Source organism: Triticum aestivum, chromosome 2A, assembly GCF_018294505.1.
Source record: "Triticum aestivum cultivar Chinese Spring chromosome 2A, IWGSC CS RefSeq v2.1, whole genome shotgun sequence".
NCBI lineage: Eukaryota > Viridiplantae > Streptophyta > Magnoliopsida > Poales > Poaceae > Triticum > Triticum aestivum.
The window spans coordinates 695,093,283-695,100,778 of record NC_057797.1 but is presented as its reverse complement, the minus strand read 5'-3'; positions in this window follow the sequence as shown (position 1 = coordinate 695,100,778).

Sequence of the window (7,496 nt, the reverse complement as noted above, 5' to 3'; positions counted from 1 at the left end):
TCCGGCCCGCTGCCGGCCCCGTCCACCGCTCGGTCGCCTCGCTGGCGCCGCTCGCAGCCCGGCCGACCTCGCCGTGGCTGCGGCCCCTCAGGCCGTCGCCGTGGCCTCACCCCTGGCTGGTGCCCCCTGTAATCCCGGGCAAGCGCCCACGCGCCCGCACCCAGCGCCCGCCCCGCTAAGGCCTCTGTGCCAGTGCCAAACGGGCCCCACCCCCCTGAAACGTTATTAAAAAAAAGGAGAATTAAAATAAATAAATAAATAAGTAAATAGATAGATAAAATTAAATATTAATTAATTAATTAACTTAATTAATTCTTTTTAAAGTAACTAATTAAGATTAATTAATCTAATTAACTGATTAACTTAATTAACTAAAATAGTCAATGACATGCGGGACCCACGCGTCAGCTTGACCCAGTCAACGCCTCTGTTGACTGCTGACGTCATGCTGACGTCAGCGTGCACCGTTCTGGATAATGTTGGATTAAAATATTTAAATAAATGCTAAAAATGATTTTAATCTTTTAAAATTAATATAAAATAAACCGTAGCTCAGATGAAAAAACTTTGTACATGAAAGTTGCTCAGAACGACGAGACGAACCCGGATACGTAGCCCGTTCGTCCACCACACACCCCTAACATATCAAACCCGCAACTTTCCCCCTCCGGTTCATCTGTCAGAAAACACAAAACACCGGGAATACTTTCCCGGATGTTTCCCCCCCTTCACCGGTATCACCTACTACCGCGTTAGGGCACACCGAACATCGCGTATTGCCTTGTTATATTTTGTGATGCTTTGTTTGCTCTGTATTCATTATTTCTTCCCCCTCTTCTCTCCGGTAGACTACGAGACCGACGCTGCTGTTGACCAGTTCGGCTACGGAGTTGACGACTCCTCTCTCTTGCTAGAGCAACCAGGCAAGCCCCCCCCCCCCCTTGATCACCAGATATCGCCTATTCTCCTCTATACTGCTTGCATTAGAGTAGTGTAGCATGTTACTGCTTTCGTTAATCCTATTCTGATGCATAGCCTGACATTGTCGCTACATCTGTTGATACCTTACCTGCAATCCTAAATGCTTAGTATAGGATGCTAGTTTATCATCATTGGCCCTACATTCTTGTCAGTCTGCCTTGCTATACTATCGGGCCGTGATCACTTGGGAGGTGATCACGGGTATATACTATACATACATACATACTATACAGATGGTGACTAAAGTCGGGTCAGCTCATTGAGTACCCGCAAGTGATTCTGACGAGGGGGCTGAAAGGACAGGTGGCTCTATCCCGGTAGAGGTGGGCCTGGGTTCCCGACGGCCCTCGACTGTTACTTTGTGGCGGAGCGACAGGGCAGGTTGAGACCACCTAGGAGACAGGTGGGCCTGGCCCTGTTCGGCGTTCACGGGTACTTAACACACTTAACGAGATCTTGGTATTTGATCTGAGTCGGCTACGAGCCTATACGCACTAACCATCTACGTGGGAGTAGTTATGGGTATCCCGACGTCGTGGTATCAGCCGAAGCACTTCAGACTTCGCTCGGAGCGGTGCGCGCCGGATTGGACTGGAACGCCTGCTAGGCTAGGTCTGCTTCCGGCCGCCCTCGCAACGTGCAGGTGTGCTATGGGCGATGGGCCCAGACCCCTGTGCGCTTAGGTTTAGACCGCGTGCTGGCCTCTCTGTTTTGCCTAGGTGGGGCTGCGACGTGTTGATCTTCCGAGGCCGGGCATGACCCAGGAAAGTGTGTCCGGCCAAATGGGATCAAGCATGTCGGGTTATGTGGTGCACCCCTGCAGGGAAGTTAATCTATTCGAATAGCTGTGATCTTCGGTAACAGGACGACTTGGAGTTGTACCTTGACCTTATGACAACTAGAACCGGATACTTAATAAAACACACCCTTCCAAGTGCCAGATACAACCGGTGGTCGCTCTACCTCAGGGATATGAGGAGGGGATCGCCGGGTAGGATTATGCTATGAGATGCTACTTGGAGATGCTACTTGGAGGACTTCAATCTACTCTCTTCCTTGATGCAAGACGGTGGCTGCGAGAAGCGTAGTCTTCGATAGGACTAGTTATCCCCCCTCTTATTCTGGCATTCTGCAGTTCAGTCCACCGATATGGCCCTTTACACATATCCCCATGCATATGTAGTGTAGCTCCTTGCTTGCGAGTACTTTGGATGAGTACTCACGGTTGCTTTTCTCCCTCTTTTCCCCCTTTCCCTTCTACCTGGTTGTCGCAACCAGATGCTGGAGCCCTGGAGCCAGACGCCACCGTCGACGACGACTACTACCCCGGAGGTGCCTACTACTACGTGCAGCCCGCTGACGACGACCAGGAGTAGTTTAGGAGGATCCCAGGCAGGAGGCCTGCGCCTCTTTCGATCTGTATCCCAGTTTGTGCTAAGCCTTTTTAAGGCAAACTTGTTTAACTTATGTCTGTACTCAGATATTGTTGCTTCCGCTGACTCGTCTATGATCGAGCACTTGTATTCGAGCCCTCGAGGCCCCTGGCTTGTATTATGATGCTTGTATGACTTATTTATGTTTTTAGAGTTGTGTTGTGATATCTTTCCGTGAGTCCCTGATCTTGATCATACATGTTTGCGTGCATGATTAGTGTACGATTGAATCGGGGGCGTCACAATTTAAGTCATGTTTAGGCATAGCAATAGCAGTAGCACAGAGATAAAAGAGGACACATCTCTCTATTAGCTACCTATACCAACCTAAATTAACCCCCAAAACCCCTGAACCACCTCCTTTAAAAAAACAGCCCCTGAAATGCTGACGCGTGGAAGCTTATTGGTCCCGGTTGGTGCTACCAACCGGGACCAAAGGCCCTCGTGCCTGGACTCGCCAGAGCGGCCATGTGGTGGCCCATCTGTCTCGGTTAGTATAAGAACCGGGACTAAAGGCCTAGGGCATTAGTAACGACCCTTTAGTCCCGGTTCCGCAACCGGGACAGATGGGCCTTATGAACCGGGACAAATGGGCCTTTTTCTACTAGTGGGGGCGGGGGAAGGGCAGGGGAGCGGTGGCAGCTGGGACGAGGCGAGCGGAGATGTTTTTTCTTTGGGAAACGATTGTGGCCGGACGACCGGTTGAAGCTTGCGCGGGTCGCCCGGGCGGCGATAGGGCCACGGGATCGAGGGAGATGGGGTAAGGGAGTGGGCGGTGGGACGTGCGTACGTGGGTTGTTTTATTTTTTTTCTTTCGTGCGGGGATGGGTAGGATCATGGGAGGAGATTTTTTTTCACGTACTGGGTTATCGAACAAGGTGGAGGCGGGGGGATCGAAGGTCGAACCATCACGACGTTCGATCCCCCTTTAATAGTAGAGATATAAACAAATGTTTACGTAATTTTAAAATGTTTTTTGCGGGTAAATTTTAAAATGTTCATGATGTTTCTAAAAGAGTGAAAAGGGGATAGATTTCAGGAAGATATTGCGGGTTGGGAGATAAATTACTCCAATACAATTTTCCTAGAATATATAACAGTTGCTTTGACAAAAACTTATCGTTAGCTGATGCTCGGAAAAGGATTTGACCTAATACATTTCAAAAGGATCCTTCTCGGGGAATCACTGTAATTTGATTCAGTGTGCTGATATTACCCTCGTTGATGAAAAAGATACTATTAGGTGGACCTTGAAACAAAAATGGTTTTTTACTCTGTTAAATCTTATTATAGAAAACTGATTGAACTGGTATTAATATTTCCCACAGATTTACGTGGAAAACAAAAGTTCCTCAGAGAGTTAACTTTTTTATGTGGTTGGCTCTTGTGTCGTTTAGATGAATCTATTGATCATCTTTTCATGAAATGTTCCTGGGCTAGAATGTGATGGAACATTATAAAATGTTCATTCAATTTGCTTGATATAGCTGACAATACTGAGGCTTTGCTTAACACTTTACTGAAAAGTTTTAGAACTGATGATAAACATATGATTTTCACAGGAGTGTATGTGGTCTTTCGGACCATTTGAAAAATGAGAAATAATACTGTATTTGACAATGCATAATTTACTGACCCTTGTGTCCACAATAATATGATTGCTAGGTGGCTAAATGATTGAACAGTTTTGCAGAATAAACATGAAAATCCTAGAAAACTGAAATGGGTGGTAGGAATGCTAAACCAAACAGGAAATGAAGCATTTCGTGCATCTCAAGGCTGGCGTTTTGGTGTGCTACGACTACAGTGAAGATCTGGGAAGTTAGTTGGTGCAAGAACCTAATGATGGAGAAGCTAATTTTGGTTATTTGTTGTTCTAGTCTGCTCAGGCTTAATATATCTGTAATGACTGACGTTTATACTTTGCACTGTGGTCTGGTAGTTGGTCGCATGTATTAGCATAAGCAGCGTCTCAAACGTTGCTTCTTGTCTTCCTAGGTACCTGTTGATGATGATCTGAAACCTCAGGTGGCTTATTTTTTTCGGATAAACTTATAATACTCAAGCGTCAAATGTACAATCCTGCTTACATAAATCGATGACCTCTGGGGGTCCTGATCCCAACCAGACAACAGTTCTACTCTCAGTTCTAGCAAAACAAGCTAAAAACTTACTAACTAAATTTTGACCACGCTTGATATGAACAATACTAGTCGTTCGAAGAGACTTCAAGTACTTTATCTCTGCCACCAAAGACCCATAGATTGACCTGTCAATGTCCTTGTCCTTCAACATATTCGCCGCTATAAGTGAATCCATCTCAATACAAACTGGAAGTTCCGTCCGCTGAATAGCAATGGATAAACGCTTCATGCATGCACATATTTCTGCTTCAAGGGCATCTCAGCATGAAAATAACTCCCTGCAAGATGAGTAAATAATGTTGCCTAGATTATCGTGAAGCGCCATACCAGCACCAGCCCTTCCATCATTAGTCCAGGAACCATCCGTATTGAGCTTCACCCAACCCGCTGGAGGAGGAAGCCACTTAGCAGGAGGCACAATTCTTGATATTTCATATGGCTTATTTACCGCTGGATCACAAGATATCACCGCTTTACCTTTCACCGGATCACAATTAGAATTTTGAGCTATAGCAATTAACGACTCAAGGTAGCTGTATAAATACTGGCGCAAATCATCCATCGGTGCTGGAATTTTATGATGTACCAACTCATTCCGATTATGCCAACATCTCCATAAAGTGAATAATAACATAGCTCGCTCAATATCTCCCAAAGGATACAAAACCTCCAGCAGCCATTCTAGCTTCGATAGATCATGGCCAGCTTGAGCTGTTAGGTGCCCTAGGATATCTGGTGTGTGATATCTTTTATTTTCTATTTAGTAGTTGTAAAAGATTTAGTTGTTTCTGATAAATGAAATCGTAGGGAGATCCCTCTTTATATTACAAAATGATGTTTTTTAAAAGTGTTTTCACCTTTTCAATTAATGTTCATGAAAATTTTAAAAGTGATCAGGAAAGTTTAAAGGGGTGTTCATGCATTTTAAAACATTCAAGAAATTTTATAATTGTTCTCGTATTTTAAAAACTGTACATACTTTTTCGAAAAAAGTTCATCTACCATTTTGAAAAGAGTATTCACGAAATTTGAAGAGTGTTTGGGAAATTACAAATGTAATTCCAAAAGTGTTCATGCATTTTTAGAAAAAAAATATTATTCTTTTTCACAAAAATATTATATAGTAAAAAGTGTTTCTTAAATAAAGAAAAACAAGAAAACAAAAAATTCCTAATTTAAACATAAATATAAAAACCAGAGTAACCCAATAAAACCACCAAAAAATGCACAAAAATAAGAGCCGCTGGAAACAGAGTAATCATGCTCGCCGCCATGCTTCCCTACCGATCTGGCCCTTGCGACGCCTTTGTGAGTAACCTATCACTATAAGCTAGGTATTGCAATTGCGCATGGCAGTCAAAAGGTGAAAGTGCCATGTTCCTCAATAGTATTTTGGTGTTGCTGACAATGGGGTTAGTGAGGATTAATGTCGTTTGTCAAGTTTATCTTAGAATGTTGGTTGCTCGATGGTTATCAAGCGAAATGCCCGTATTTTCAGAAAAGGGAGAAAGATGTTGATTCTCTGAAGACTCAGAAGTTTCTTTTTAGAAATTTCATCCTAGAATTAATAACTTACCCATTCTCATCATCGGTGAAGTCCATCTTATTGTGATAGAAATGAAGAGCTATTTGTGGAGAAACTTGCAACTCAAGTTTGAGGGAGGCCGACCTCGAGCTTAGAGATTTGGGCAGAGTGGCGGATGAGGAGATTAGTCTCGCGAGGTGTAGTGCGAGTGAGGAAGAAGGGGAGTGGGGGTTTTCTGGAAACGAAGACAACAAGCGGAAGAAAGCAGGAATGAAGAGTTCATGCGTCGCGGAGTTGGCACGACAAAAATAAATGTTCCATAACTCGAAGAAACGACGTGCATGATGCGGGAAGGATAATTTTTTTTTACAAATTTATTAAGTACGAAGCAACAAAACTATCTTGTTGTCCGGCGAGTTTTAGAGAGCCAAACTTCGTATATACAAATGCAAGTTTCAAAGAAAAAACTTAGGATTTTAAGCGTTATTAGATAGAAAAGAAACAAAAGGCTGGTTTCATAGAACGTAACTTCAGAAAACAAGATCCACTAGCTTAGAAGTAAGAATAAATCAAATGAAAGAACTATCATTGCGGTTGGAAGAATAAAATCATAGTAGTATCTGTAGCGAAAAAAATATACAGTGAAACGAGGATTTTGTCCAAGATGGCATGACATGTCGTACCACAATAAGGAAATCAAATAAAGAGTCTATGAATTTGCAATGCGTTGAAGCATGCCATGTATTTGCAATGGCACACAATAGGAAGAAGCTAATTGGACAAACTTGAAATGAAGGCAATCAAATGAGTGTAAGAAAGAACGCACATCGAATGAAACATACGACTAGTACAAGGTGACACTGGAGTAGATATCAATGCACCGAGGAAGAAGAAGTTGAACAGTAATAATGGATGGAAACACAATTAAAAAAGAAACAATTGAGGAAGAATAAAGAACGAATTGAACTTGACGGAAAGATGAAGACAATATACAATGAACATGGACGTAGGGAGCAGTTGGACGAAGTGTTAATACCAGTATATTTTGTCATATTGACAGGATTCCTAGTTTTCATCTCATTTTCAGGAAATTCCGGCCCAAACAAGTTTCGGATCTCGACGAACCAATTACTGTAGACAGCTCCCTAGGTGCGTGCGCCTGCACTGGCGTGCCTCTATGATTTTTGGGACTGAATTTTCTACTCCCGGATGCACCTACACCCGCATGAACAATACACTGAAAAAAACAAAAAAAATCTGAATTTTTGGGACATCAAACTAGATCAAAAGTTTTAGCTTCTTGCAAAATGTCGTGATCAAATAACATTCGAGGAGCCCTCACCAAAAATAACAAAATCAGTGCTCAAAGTTTTGTTCACTTTTGAGCAGTGATTTGTTTTTTTTTTTTTTTGG